This window comes from Euphorbia lathyris, chromosome 2, assembly GCF_963576675.1.
Source record: "Euphorbia lathyris chromosome 2, ddEupLath1.1, whole genome shotgun sequence".
Lineage (NCBI taxonomy): Eukaryota > Viridiplantae > Streptophyta > Magnoliopsida > Malpighiales > Euphorbiaceae > Euphorbia > Euphorbia lathyris.
This window is the reverse complement of record NC_088911.1, coordinates 32,019,425-32,035,512: the sequence shown is the minus strand read 5'-3', so window position 1 is coordinate 32,035,512 and position 16,088 is coordinate 32,019,425. Positions and strand designations below refer to the sequence as shown.

The following is a 16,088-nucleotide window of genomic DNA, read 5'->3' as shown; positions in this document are numbered from 1 at the left end:
AATGTTTAGTTCATATTACCCGATCACTAACCGATCAAATAAACTAAATTTTTCAGTCACCTTTATTTGTGTTATCTTTTTAGGATAAAATAAAATCTAGGTACCGAAGTGTGAATATGGTAAAGTTCAGGTACCATTGATGTAATTAACTCATGAAACTCGCATTGACCGGTAAAATATATTAAATTGTCTGGTCATCATTACTTCATGTATATTTTTGGGACAAAATGTAATTTAGGTACCAAAGTGTAAACTAGGTAAAGTTCAGGTACCATTGGTGTAGTTTACCCCATCCTCATGTCTGACTATTGTATATACAAACAAATTCAGTACATGACAATTCCTATACACAACCCATATGTTGTAAGCATGAACATTATTTCCCTCAATGAACATTCATAGCATTAGTATGACCATATGACTATGCTTCACTGTACTCAATTGACACAAAACATGATATATATGTATATTCAAGTGACACATATAGCAACAGTTGACTATATCACCATACTTCACTGATTAAGTTATATACAACTAGCACTAAGCATGTTCATACACATACTCAGAGTCAATTCTATAGCTCCCTAAACAGAACATCAACCATAAGCTTCATAGCAATACACATAAACAACACCATATTGAATGCTTTTCTAAGCATACTAAGCCAATTGACAAGATACATAGTATGGAGATTTAGTTGACCTTATGACTATGCCAAGCACAATACTCAAGTGACACAAAACATTCTGTATATGTATATTCAAGTGACACAGATAGCAACAGTTGACTATATCACCATACTTCACTGATTAAGTTATATACAACTAGCACTAAGCATGTTCACACACATCCTCAGAGTCAGTTCTATAGCTCCCTAAACAGAACATCAACCATAAGCTTCATAGCAATACACATAAATAACACCATGTTGAATGCTTTTCTAAGCATATCAAGCCAATTAACAAGATACATAGTATGTAGATTTAGTTGACCATATGACTATGCCAAGCACAATACTCAATTGACACAAAACATGTTGTATATGTATATTCAAGTGACACAGATAGCAACAGTTGACTATATCACCATACTTCACTGATTAAATTATATACAAGTAGCACTAAGCATGTTCACACACATACTCAGAGTCAGTTCTATAGCTCTCTAAACAGAACATCAACCATAAGCTTCATAACAAGACACATAAACAACACCATGTTGAATGCTTTTCCATAAGCATACCAAGCCAAGTGACACGATACATAGTGATGGAGATTTAGATGACCATATGACTATGCTTCACTGTACTCAAGTCATATACAAGTAGCACTAAGCATGTTCATAAACATACTCATAGTCAGTTCTAGCTCCCTAAACAAAACATCAACCATAAGCTTCATAGCAATACACATACACAACCATAGTTTATCATATACTCATGTCTGACTATTGTATATACAAACGAATTCAGTACATGGAAATTCCTATACACAACCCTTTATCACATACTCATGTCTGACTAAGGCGTACAACCACATCATACATGCAACCAACATAACAATATATGTACTCAACAAGTTAAAGAAATCTTCCCATATGTTGTAGGCATGAAACTGTTGTCCTAAAAGTAGACTCTAGCAAGTGCACTAGAAACAAGTAATATATTAGTAAGTAGAGTATCATCTCCTCAGGGATTGATGAATAATTTTAACCCGAAAAACCTTATAGAACAAGGTGTTCGTAGTAACGTACTTCTTTCTTAGTTGGGAATGGTTTTGTAACACTAGGTTAGAAATCGCTATAGAGAAATAGATCTTCTAATAGTTCGTTTTAGAAAATACTGATTTTTCACAATAACAATGTGGAACAGGCTAAGCCACAGGTAAGAACAAGGAGCTATAGTATCACTTTGGTCTATTTATTCATGAATGCTATATGGCACAGTCAAGGTCTCTGCTTTAGGTTCGCTTAAGTCAACTCTCATGTGTTTTTAAGATCCTAAGACTTACTACACTTCAAGCGTCCTTAAAGATGGTTCTTTCTTGCATCAAACACAAATCAATATTTCTTTTCAGAAAACCCGTTATATAAAACCTTAATATTCCTATTTCAAGTTCCACATATTTAATGATAGATCAGTGAGAATGAAAGCAGCCTCCCATCATTCATAAACACAAGATAATAAGTATAAAAACATATATTGAAGAGCATCATTAAATACTGTAAGCATAAACTATATTCATTCATAAAAAGAGTAAGAGTACCTACAGCTCCAGCCCTAAGCCGGCTTAGCCCATTCAAAAGACTACTCACTCATGGTGGTCAGTGAATAGCCAGAAGATAAGTAGTAACTCTCCATTAATGAAGGTTGTTGGCTCTTTCAGAGAGAGTTTTCCGCTTCCAAAGATGAAGCTCTCTTTTCCCAAAATTATCCAAAACTAAAGTGTGTCCTTTCCTCCGTCTACTGTTCGCTATAAATAGGAGAAAAGGCTCCCAAAATAAAATAATACTAATTATTACAGAAATTAGATTGTTCAGCAAAAAGGTGAAATTGTTCTTTCAATCAAGGGGTGTTGACTTTGGAGACTTGAACACTCAAGGTCCGGATATTTTTTTCATCATGTTACTTCAGTTTACTCCTGCTATCGGCTCCCTGCTTCAGCTATCCTCCGCGTTTCTTCATCTTATCCGCTGGTCTGTCGGGTCTTAATCAGCTCTTCCTGCAAAATAGGCTGCATGGCAGCTGTTTTGTCCTTTCTTTTAGATCTGCACATAAAATAAAAATAAAATTATATAAAAATTATATTATTGTGATTGGGTTTTGTTTTATAGAATTTTGATTAAAATTTAAATTTGATTATGCTTGGAAACGTTAGCATTTAAATTTGTACAATTTCATACGTTAGGGCTAAATCATCACTTCGCTTAAAACGTTAAGGTAACAAAAAAATATTTAGTGCATTAATAACACAGTAAAATATTTTAGACTAAAAAAAATTATGATTAATTTATATGTAGCGGGTTTAGTTTTTTGAAACTATCTAAAATATTTTACCGTGTTATTAATATAGTTACAAAAAATATATGAAACTGCTTCAATGAAAAATTAGTTTAAAAGGTCCAATGTGGCTAAATAACAGTCAAACAAGTATGTTCAAATTATCGGTAGCGTATGGTTAAAATTGATATTGCTTGGAAATATTAGGGTTAAATTTGCACAATTTCATATGTTAGAGTTAAATCTGCACTTCGCTTGAAACGTTAAGGTTAGATATTTAGTGCATTAATAATACAGTAAAATATTTTAGATAGTTTAAAAAAATGTGATTAATTTATATGTAGCATGTTTAGTTTTTTGAAGCTGTCTAAATATTTTAATGTGTTGTTAAAATAGTTACAAAAAATGTATAAAACTGCTTCAATTTATCGACAAACTGGTTTAGAATGTCTGATGTGCCTAAATAACAGTCAACCAAATCTTTTCAAATTATCGGTAGCGCATGGTTAAAATTGATATTGCTTGGAAACGTTAGAGTTTAATTTGCACAATTTCATACTTTAGGGTTAAATCTGCAGTTCGCTTGAAACGTTAAGGTTAAATATTTAGTTCATTAATAACACAGTAAAATATTTTAGACAGTTTCAAAAAAAAATGTGATTAATTTATATGTAGCAGGTTTAGTTTTTTGAAACTGTCTAAAATATTTTACTGTGTCATTAGTATAGTTACAAAAAAATGTATGAAACTGTTTTAATTTATCGACAAACTGGTTTAGAAGGTCCGATGTACCTAAATAACAGTCAGACAAGTCTTTTCAAATTTTCGGTAGCGTAGGGTTAAAATTGATCTTGCTTGGAAACGTTAGAGTTAAATTTGCACAATTTCATACATTAGGGGCTAAATCTGCACTTCGATTGAAATATTAGGATTAAATTTCTACAATTTCATATGTTAGGGGCTAAATCTGCACTTTGCTTGAAATGTTAGAGTTAAATTTGCACAATTTTCATAAGTTAGTAATGCATTCAATATTTAACCTTAATGTTTGAAGTGAAGTGCAGATTTAGTCCAGCCATATGAAATTGTGTAAATTTAACCCTACTTTTTTAAGCAAAATCAAATTTAAATTTTAATCAAATTCTATAACACAAAAATTCAATCCATTAATATAGTTTATATAATTTTTTTAAAAAAAAATTGTTAGTGTATATTTATTTGGGCAGTGGCTTCACATAGGAATCCCTGTTAAAGGATTTCCTACCAACATACCCATTATAGCGCCGTAATGGGTTATTTAATTTTAAAAATAAGTTTCTTTTTAACCTGATTGAAAATGATAAGGATTCGCCGACTCATTGGCTTCTTTCTAGGGATGCTTCTTCCCTTTCTCATCATTCTTCTCATGTCCAACATGTTACTGTTCAACACTAGATGGGTGGTAAGACTTTTCTACTATCTTTTATCTATGGTAGTAACCTGGCTTCGGAACGAAGGGAGTTGTGGTCTTCCCCTCCTGCTGCTAGATCTTGTAGGGAATTTGTAATACCCAATATGTTAAATCTAAGTTTGAGTATGATTTAACTAAATTAAGATTTAATTAGGGGCTAAATTGCAAGTTATAATTAGTTTTGGGTAACAAATTTTATATTTTTAATCAAGGAGGGACTAAACAACATTTGTATCTCGTTGTTTGACTTGTCAACAAGTGAAACTCGAACATCAGAAGCCTTCAGGATTATTACAACAGTTACCTGTTCCAGAATGGAAATGGGAGCGAGTAACCATGGATTTTGTAGTTGGATTACCCCGTGCTTTAACCGGATATAATTCTATTTGGGTCATAGTTGATAGATTAACCAAGTCAGCGCATTTTCTTCCAGTAAAGACAACATATTCAGTGGCAAAATTGGCACAGTTGTACGTGGATAAAATTGTTTGCCTACATGGAGTACCAGTGTCTATTGTGTCAGACAGAGGCTCGGTGTTTACTTCAAAATTTTGGGAGAAACTCCAAAGTGCTTTGGGCACTAGATTAAATTTTAGCACAACTTTTCATCCACAAACAGATGGTCAATCTGAAAGAACAATCCAAACGCTGGAAGACATGTTGAGAATGTGTGTGTTGGACTTTGGTGGTTATTGGGATACATATTTGCCTCTCATTGAATTTGCATATAATAATAGCTACCACTCAAGCATTCAAATGGCTCCTTATGAAGCATTATATGGTAGAAAGTGTAGATCTCCTTTATGTTGGGAAGAAGTTGGTGAAAGGAAGCTCACTGGTCCAGAGATAATACAAATAACTTCTGAAAAGGTTCCCATCATTCGGCAAAGGTTACAAACTGCTTTTAGTAGGCAGAAAAGCTATGTGGATCCAAGAAGGAAGGACGTGGTATTCATGGAAGGAGACTATGTTTTTATCAAAGTGTCACCAATGAAAGGAATCATGAGATTTGGAAAGAAAGGAAAGTTGTCACCTAGATACATCGGACCGTTTGAGATTTTGAAGAAAATAGGCGAAGTTGCATATCAATTAGCATTGCCTCCTAACTTATCACAAGTTCATCCTGTGTTCCATATATCAATGCTAAGGAAATATGTTCCCGATCCTCCTCATGTTCTTCATCCTCAAGCGATAGAAGTTAGTGAAGATTTATCTTATGAGGAGCAACCAGTGGCAATTGTGGATCGTCAAGTTCGCCAACTTCGATCGAAAGTCATCCCAATGGTGAAAGTGTTATGGAGTAATCATTCCATGGAAGAGTGCACTTGGGAATCCGAATTGGAGATGAAGAACAATTATCTATATCTATTTCTAACATGAGGTTAGTCCTTCAATTTTAAATTCGAGGACGAATTTCTATAAGGGGGAAAGAATTGTAATACCCAATATGTTAAATCTAAGTTTGAGTATGATTTAACTAAATTAAGATTTAATTAGGGGCTAAATTGCAAGTTATAATTAGTTTTGGGTAACAAATTTTATATTTTTAATCAAGGAGGGACTAAACAACATTTTAGCTTATATTAAGGAAGAAGAGTCGGCAGACTTCTTCTTCTTCTTCCTCCTTGAACTCAAACTCATTCCCCTTCAATCTTCAAATCACCATAACTCCCTCAATTCTTAACCGTTTTCTGCGTTCCTTATACCGAAACGAAGCTCTCATCATGTAGTTCAAGTTTAGGTAAGTTTTAGGAAGTGATTTTATGTGTTTTAAGAGCAGTCAAGGGAAGAAGATTCGTCACTTTGGCTGCCCCTCCTATTTCTTCATTTTCTGCTCTTCCTTTCGCGATTCTGACCCCAAAAACGGACTCAGAAGGTCAGAAAACCTTTGGGTAGGTCGGTAATTGGGGCATGCAAGGGTGATTTTCCGTTGATCGGAGACTCGCCGGAAAACCGACAATCTTCTCCAATTTTCGACTTTTCCGGTTAAATTAGAAGTTTTGAAGGTGTTTCTAGGTCAATGAAAGTGTAAGGAGTAAGGTGGTGTGACCGGTTTCTTCATTTGTTAAACTCGAGTTTTCCGACCGGCGGATTCCGGTGACCGGCTCCGGTGAGGTATGAAGTTTGACAGAAAATTTTCCTTTTTTATTTCAGAATACTCTAAATAGTCTTTAAAGCAACTTTAATTCTTGGACCATCATCAAATTATGCATTGTTTGGTCCCTATAAATCATAGAAGTGAAATTGTTAATTAAAAGTTAATGAAATTGTGTTGTTAGGATAAGAGCTTTATATTTAGAGTCTAAATTACATAAATTTCAGAATTATAGGTTGGGATTTTATTCGATGATGAATTAGTTTGATAATGTCTAGTTAATTATAAAGTTATTGGTTGATTGATGTCCAACCGGGTTGATAAATTGTAGTCTATGGATTCCCGGTTTGGACTTTGGATATTCTTGAATATAGAAGTGTGTTTTATTGCAGGGTTGACCTAGTTATTACTAGGGGGAATGTCCGTATTACAGAGGAAATTCTGCCGAATTTTCGGTAGAATCTCTGTAAAACACCATTAATTAATTCAAATATTATATTTGCTCAGCATAGATAAATTCTAAATATATTCTGTACCTTTTAGATACACATCCGATAGGAGGAGGAGCTCCACCAGAGAGCTAGGATTGTCAGCTAGGAGTCACCAGTGAGTTAATTATATGTTATGCATTTTTAATTTAGCATTTGCATTCATAATAAATTATTTCATGGTTTTTCAAGTTAAGTATTATTTTCACTTATAAAAGTGTATTATTATTTATAATAGTTTATACGTAATTAATTGTGGTTAAATACGTGTTATGGACATGCTTCCTGGTGAGCGGCATCAGGACCTTGTGCGCACGGGTACTATCGGGTTATTGGATGTTGATGATATTGATTTTGTGAATGTTATGATATATGGATAAGCTCGGTTGAGATATTCTCGGGCTATATGATATGTGAATTTGGATTTAAGTGAGGCTGGGAACGGAATCGGTTGAGTTATTCTCGGTCCTCCAGCTACTGGGCGTGTGGTCGGTTGAGTTATTCTCGGTCCCCCAGTTATTGGATATAAGTGAAATTGTGATTATTTATGGATTATTAGACTGGGTATTGAGGTTTAGGGTCCAACACACGTATTAAACCCACCTATCTATTTATTTACAATACAATTTTATAAAAAGCATACTCTGTGCCTATTTATATTGTATATATATATATATATATATATATATATATATATATATATATATATATATATATATATATATAATTATTATGTGTGACATTAATGTTAAATTACTCATGCATTGCATATAATTAATTCACTATGGGAGGTTTGACTCCTTTAATTTTTCAGGTGACTAGAAGTCGGTTGCAGCCCAATATCTTTCTCCGGGCAGCACATCTATCTTGTTATGTACAGATATTTAAGAATTATGTTAAAGTTTATGTTCTAGACCGCAGTACCAGTATGAGGATTATTATGTTGTGTCTTTCTTGAAAGATTTAATATTAAATGAAGTTAAGACTATTAGTAGGGTTGATCATTGATAAGTGCGTAATTCAACAACAATTAACCCCGCTTTTATGCTTTATTATTGTCGTGTTTTGTTATTTTTGTGGGTTTTATTGTTTGTTCTTGGTGTTTTCATCTCTACAGGCCAATGATGACTAAAGGGAGATAAATTGGGCTTAATTTGGGCCGAGCTGATGTCGGGTCGTGATCCGAAGCTGATTGGGCAGATATTGGTTTGAGTCAGAGTTAGTCTTGCACAAGACTAAGGCAGTTGCGGGCTGACAGTTTCCTAGTTCAAATAGGATTGCTTTCCTGATCCGGATTGGACAAATGGAGAACGAGATTTCCACCAGAAGCACGAAATTGTAGGAGACAAATGAGGAGGCAATTAATTTCAAATTTGAAAGAAGATTCTGAAGCAATTGAAAGGGATTTAGTTCCCTATTTTGAGGAGCCGTAATTGACATAAGAACGGCAGATTTTCCAAGTCCAGAACATCAGTTTTTACATTTTATTTTTCCAGCAGAAAAACACCTACGTTCCATGGCTATTGATAGCTAATTTCTTTATTTCGGTTAAGGGTTAATTCAAGGGATTTTTCTCCGTTATTGTGAGACTGTCGTGTTACATTTTTCTCAATTTATTAAGCCGTTTATTTGTTCATCGTGTTTAGAGAATTACTCTCAATTGATTGTTTGTTCTATGAATGATAACTGCAGGTTGTTTGTCGAATCGAATAATCATATGGCTGATTTGGTTTATTAGAGTTTCACCTAAGATAGCCAGACAAAGTAGCTATTGACTATTTAAATCAAGCTAGCTTCGTGTTTGGAAGAACAGACTCAAGTTTGACAAACCTGAGTTTGTATTCCGCGTGACATTAATACGAATCTAGTTGGGTTTATCTGAGTCAAATGAACAGATAAGTTAGTCCAAAATCGCCGACGCTGAGAGACGATTAACTAAGATCAGGTTCTTCTATTCCTTAAAGCTGTCAGTAAATTAAATCTTAGGCACTGAGATAAGATTGTTTATTGATTAGGAACAAGTTATTTGCCGTGCTTAACTAGTTCGTTATTAAGGAAGAACATTCAAACTGACCCGGTGAAAACATGAGAATATAATCTTATCTGTCAATGATCGTTAACGTATGAATTATCCTGCGATTCCCCCTTAACTGAACTTTTCCAAATATTATTCACAAACCATCTTCAATTTCTGTTTTGTTTTTGCCATATCTTTTACTTGCTACCTTTAATTTAATAAGCTTCACAATTTCAAACCCCCATTTAATTATTTTGTTAGGTCATTAGAAGTTTTAAATCAATATTATTCCCTTGGGTTCGACCTCTACTTGCTCTATTACAAATTATTCGTTTAGGGAAAGTTGGGATTATTTTTGGTGGATTCGGCACCCATCAATCATATATTATATTAAGGCTTGCTACGGGTTCCGGTAGCTTGAGCTTACATGTTCCCTAGCACCGGTCACGGTCTGCGGAATGGGTCGTGACATAATACAGGAATTTTATTGATGATTGTGATCTTATTGATATTGATACTTTGGGTCAGAGGTTTACTTGGTCCAATGGTCGGCATGGGGCAGCTCATGTTGAATTTCGCCTGGATAGAGCTTTGGTGCTAGAGGGCTTTTTAGATTCTATCTCTTGCACGGCTTTGGCAAGGTATAGTTCTGATCATTGCCCGATGCTCCTTCATTGCAGAATTGGGGAACCTAGGATGGCTAGGTTCAGATTCCCTGCCATGTGGACCACTAATGATTCTTTAAAGGGGGTAATTGCTAATCACTGGACAGCATCCCACATCTCTCTCCTTCTTGCATAACTATTATGTCATAAACTTTGCACTCTTAGGCCTATTCTTAGGGATTGGAATAAAAACGTGTTTGGCAGAACTGATTTTAATATCCACCTGGCAGAAGTTCATTTTTCAGATATTCAAAAGCAAATTTCAGAACAAGGAGATTCTCTGAAGTTGAGTAGTGCTGCTTCTGCCGCCTACTCTAACCTTGATTTACATCTTCTTCGGAAGGAGATGATGTACAGAGATCAAAGCCGTGTTAAGTGGCTTAAAGAGGGGGATCAGAACACTAGTTTTTTCCAAAGGTCTGCTAGAGTTAGAAAGACATGGATCGACATTCATCATTTGAGGATCGATAATGAAGGTCCCACTTCTGACACAGTTAGATCATGTAATTGAGTATTTCTCTAATCTCTTTCGTAGTTCTAGGGAACATATTGATCTTTCTACAATTAATGAGGTAATTCCCAACTTAGTAACTTCTTTGGAAAATAAAGAATTAACTTATAAACCTTCCATTCAAACTATTAAAGACACGGTCTTTTCCATGGATCTTGTCAGTGCCCCTAGTCCTGATGGTTTTGGGGGAATTTTTTATCGTTTCTTTTGGGATATTGTAGGGAAGGATGTTTGCAATATGGACCAGGCTTTCTTTGATCATGGTTGCATCCTGCCTAGTTTAAACTCTAGTATTATGGCTCTAATTCTTAAAGTTGCTGAAGCTGACAGAATTGAGAATTTTCGTCCAATTGTGATGAGTAACTTTGGTTTTAAAATCATCTAAAAAATTCTTGCAGATCGCCTTGCAGTTATTGCAGCAAGGATTGTCTCCCCCAACAAGTATGGTTTCCTTAAAGGTAGAAGCATTCACCAGTGCATTGCCTTAGCTTCTGAGGGAGTTAATATGCTTGACAGAAAACATTTTGGTGGACATATGGCCTTAAAAATTGATATTCATAAGCCTTTTGATACTTTAGATTAGAACTTCCTCTTGGCTGTGTTGGATACCTTTGGTTTTTCTCTCACTTTCAGGGATTGGATCCTAAACATTCTGGCATCTTCTCGTATTTCTGTGATGATTAATGGTTCTCCAAAGGGTTACTTTTCTTGTTCTAGAGGGGTTAGACAAGGGGACCCCCCTCTCTCCTCTTCTGTTTAACATTGCTGGGGATTTTTTTCTCTCATTGGCTTGCTAAGATAGTGAGGGAGGGCACTTATTCTCCCATGTATTATTCTGGAGGAAATTATTTTCCCTCGCATCTTCTTTTTGTTGATGATATGCTCATTTTTGGAGTGGCATCCTTGAGCAACTTGCACGCACTCAAGGATTTCTTCCTGCTCTATAGACAGATCTCTGGTCAACAGGTTAGTTGGGACAAATCTGCTATCTTTTTTGGTTCTCAGGTGAGTCCTTCGAGGAGAGTTCGTCTTGCTCACTATCTTGGCATTCGTTTGGAGTCTCTCCCTTTCAGTTACTTAGGAGTCCCTCTATTCAAAGTTGCTCTAAGGGCTCCTCATCTTAGCAGTCTTACTGACAAATTTCTATCTCAATTTAGCAACTAGAAAGGTAGCTCCCTCTCCTTTACAGTGCGTTTAACTCTAATTAAGTCTGCTATTACTGGTTCTCTGGTTCACTCATTCTTGATCTATAAGTGGCCAGTGGGATTGTTGAATAAGCTCAATAGAAGTGTTAGGAATTTCCTTTGGACGAGTTGTATTGATCAAAGGAAGCTAATCACGGTTCCCTGGCAGACTTGTTGCAAAAGTTTGGAAGGTGGAGGTTTGGGCATTAAGGACTTTATGATCTTTAACCAGGCTCTCTTGGGTAAAGATGTGTTGGGAATTGATTCAAGGCACTAGTCTAGCCATTTCTCTGATGAAATCTAGATTTCTGGCTGTCTCTGGTTTGCCTAAAGCTACCATTGCTCCTTCCTCGATTTGGTCTTCTTATAAGTTTGTTTATTCATCCATTTGGGATCAGACCTTATGGTGGATTGGCCAGTCTTCATCGCTTAATTTCTAGACAGATAGGTGGATTGTACCATCGGTGGCGGACAGATTGGGTCTTAATCATCAAGATAAGCGTTCTCGCTATAATTCTGTTGATGATTTTTTGGTAAATTCGGAGTGGCTTGACTTAGGTACTCTACCTTCGGTTGTTCAAGACAGTATTCGATGTATTCACCGGGGTAGTGATGATTTTGATTTCTACGCTTGGCAGCCCTCTACGAAGGGTGTTTTCTCTACCAAAGAGTACTATTCGGTTATCAGTCATAGTTCCTCCTCAGTGGACTGGTATAAATTTGTTTGGAATGCTCACACCCCCCTTCTCGTTCCTTCACTTTCTGGAGAGTTTTGCATGGACAGGTTCCAACTCATGACCTCCTGCAGCGTCTAGGATTCTCCATTGCCTCTCGTTGTGCTCTATATGGTAGGGATGCTGAGTCCATTAACCACTTATTCATTAGCTGTTCTTTTGCAGATTCTCTTTAGAGGGCCCCTGAGATTCATTTTGATTGATCTTTGCATCGTCATTCCCAATTCATCCATTTCTTCAGCACTCTTCGTAGCCTTCATTTTAGCTCACAGGTGTCGATGATCTGGCGTGTTGCCGCTGTCACTTGCATCTGGTTAATCTGGCATTGCAGGAATGAAGCAATCTTTAAGGAAGTTACTCCTTCTATTTAGCACTCGAAGATCACCCTCTTTTGAATGATTCGTGAGTCCTTGGCCACTTCTAAAGGTTTTTGCTCTTCTCGAAGAGATGCTGCTATCTTATCCCGTCTTCTGGCTTCTTCTAGGCCGCCTCCTGCTCCCAACATTATTCTGGTCTATTGGGTTAAACCTCCTCCGGGCTGGGTTAAAGTCAATATGGACGGCTCTGCTTTTGGCACTCCTGGCGAGGCAGGAGCAGGAGGCATTTTTCACAACTATCGAGGCTTTCCTAAAGGTTGTTTTGCTTTTTCTACCCCACATTTTGCTTATATGGCTGAATTGAGAGCCGCTATTTTCGCAATTGATCTTGCTTGGGAGAAAAATTGGCATCAACTTTGGGTTGAGTCAGACTCAATATCTGTAGTTAATCTGCTTAGACACCGCTCAATGGATGTTCCTTGGAGTATTCGACAAAAGTGGTTGCATTGTCTCAGCATTTGCTCTAGAATGAACATTGTCTTTTCTCATATATTTAGGGAAGGAAATAGAGTTGCTGATTCATTGGCAAAGTTTGGAGTCTCTTCCTCCGTGATCAATTGGTGGCCTTCAGCTCCTACTTTTTGCCACAGGTTTATCAATGATGACATTTGTAGTATTTCACAATTGCGTTTTTCTTGACTTTTCCTATCTTTTCTCCTCCTCCCTTCTTTTGTTTGTTCTCCTTCCTCTTCTCTTGTTCAAACACTTACTTTTTTCTTTTATTTATATATTGCGGATTTGTCAGTTCTTGGACCCCGTCCAAGTTCTGTCTCGTCCCAATTTCTATAAAAAAACCTGATTAGAAAATAGCCATTTCTAAGAAAATATTTCCCAACCAGATCCAATGAAGTAATTTTGTACAAAAATTATCCAAAGAAAGGATTAACCCAGGTACAGGGTCAACGTTTTTATCAGGTTATGCAACTTTCATGTTCTTTTCTTTTAATTCTATTTTTCATTATAACTCTATATTTCAATTACCTCTTGAAACAAAAATCATATCGTTAAATTCCTTGTTTCGTGAGAAAAATTCTAAGACCAATATTGATATTTTTCTGACTGAAAAATATGGTGACCGGAACGGGTATTTTTCTCCTCCTAAACACCGATCTAGGAGAATTCCCTAAATGCCGGCTTTGGTAAGACGGCGACCGTGGTGACACATTAAAGATAAGGAGGTGGGAAAAAGAGGGTAAATTTCATCAATGGTGTACAACATTTGTCCAATTTCACACTTTGGTGTACAACCTTCAATTTGTCTCACTAATATATACGAATTTATAGGTGACCTCCCATTTTGGTGTACAACAGGTAAAATGACCGGTCAATGCGAAGTCAACGCACCACATCAGCAGTTTGACCGGTCAAAAAGTCAAAATTTGACAAACTAAAATAAAATTACTTATATATCCTCACCTTCCTTATTCTTCTTCTTCCCCTTCCCCTTCCCTTTTTCCTTTCTCTCTCTCTAACTCCTCTCTCTATCTTATTTCTCTTTATTTGATCTCTACATTCAATCACAATTACTAAAAATGAGATTGAATTAAGATAAAAAGAAAACAATTACTAAAGTTAAAATTAAATTATACATGAAGATCTGTGAAAGGTTATGCTTGTGTAAAACTATGTTGAAAAAACACCACATAAGGAAATGAACAGACGTAAAAGAACCCTAGGAACAGACGCAAAAGAACCCAATCATCTGCAAGCTAGGAAATTTAAAAGCAATGAAACAAGATAGAGAGATCAAATAAAGAGACTGCAGTCGGTATGCTTATTCGAAATCATCTAGAAGATTGCATTCATGCCAGGAAAGCAGGCCTAGCTGACCTAACTGATCCAAGTTTGGCCGAAGCAATGGCAATACGGGAAGTGCTCAGCTGGATTAAAGCTCTAAATCTGTCCCAGGTTGTGGTTCAGTCCGATTGTCTCAGCGTGGTAAAAGCAATTCAATCCAAAAATTTCAATTTTTCGTATTTTTCTGATGTTATTCATGATTGTTGTTCTATTCTTCAAGATCTGAACTCTGTTTCGATCTCTTTCATAAAACGATCAGCGAATCTGGCAGCTCATTCTTTAGCAAAAGTTGTTAGTTCTAGGTCTGATTGTGGTGAGTGGGCATGTCCACCACCTTTTCTCATCGATGTTTTACTTTCCGATTTAAATTAATACAATTCTTTATTCTTTCAAAAAAAAGAGACTGCAAAATAAAACGGAAACTGCAAAATAAAAATTCAAAACCATTGGATAGCATGGGTTTGCAAGCTGTAATATTAATTTTTTTTTACAAAGCTGTAGTATTAATTAATTACAGGCATCAATAAATAACTTTAACTAAGTTTAATGAAGATGATTGGGTTCTCTAGATTTCTTTTGCCTCATTTCCTAGCTTGTTTTCTTTTGAAACAAATTTATTTTAGTAATTATTATTTATTTTATCTTAATTTCAATCTAATTTTTAGTAATTATGATTGAATGAAGAGATCAAATAAAGAGAAATAAAATAGAGAGAGATGAGTTAGAGAGAGAAAGGGAAAGGAAAAGAAGGAAGGGGAAGGAGGAAGGTGGAAGCTGAGTTATATAAGTAATTTTATTTTATTTGGTCAAAATTTTAGTTTTTGATCGGTCAAACAGCTGATGTGGCGCGTTGACTTCGCGTTGACCGGTCATTTTTACCTGCTGTACACCAAAGTAGAAGATCCCTTATAAGTTCGTACATATTAGTGAGACAAATTAAATGTTGTATACTAAAATGCGAAATTGGGCAAATGTTGTACACCAGTGGTGAAATTTACTCGGGAAAAAGAAGAAAAGATAGAGAAGAGCCTCCTCTATTTCACCCCTTTCCTGATCAGATTTTCTTTCAGAAAAGTTGTCATGTGCTGAGCACCAAATTATTAGGAGTTTCTTACTTTTCGTGAGGATTATACACCAAAAATTGATACATTCTGGTACCTCAAGCAATTGAAGATCAACCCTATTCAGTAAATAAAATATAAGCCAGATATTATTATAAAATTCCCCATTCAAAATTATATTGATGTTGAATTTTGAAATATATATTATCCTCAAATCATCCAAATTAATCCAACTAAGCACCATATTAAATAAGGACGTAATTTTTTTTTTTAATTATTATAGATTAGAATGGAGATTTTATTGAGCATCTCCAATAGGGGTGTTAAAAAGAGTGCCAAAGTGATATGACATTTAGTTTGATAACTTTTAAAGGGTGCCTACTATTGGAGTGATGGTGGGTGCCAAAAAAGTTGTCAAAGGGTTGCCAATTTTTGGCAACCTTGAAGCAAAGTTGCCAAACATTTTTTTTAATATAAAAAAATTGATTTACTTGAATACTATTGGTTCACCTTTTTGATGAATTTCTCTCTCATTTCACTATTGGTTGACAATATTTATAATTAAATAAATTATATACTAAATAATAAATTATAAGTCACTATTGGTTGACAATATTCATTTCACCTTTTTAAAGTTGCTTTACTATTGGAACATTTTTAAATAAAAGTTGCAAAGAGTGATGTGTATTACTAAATCAATAAAATATTATA

At 35.4% G+C, this 16,088-nt stretch overlaps 1 long non-coding RNA gene across 1 annotated transcript; it reads left to right on the top strand.

The window, feature by feature from the left end:
- Positions 1–6,084: 6,084 nt before the first annotated feature.
- LOC136220275 (uncharacterized) lies at positions 6,085–7,979 on the top strand. The gene is made up of 3 exons (XR_010684453.1): positions 6,085–6,563; positions 7,087–7,149; positions 7,846–7,979. It is a non-coding gene; the product is annotated as an uncharacterized lncRNA (long non-coding RNA).
- The last annotated feature ends 8,109 nt before the right edge of the window (positions 7,980–16,088 follow it).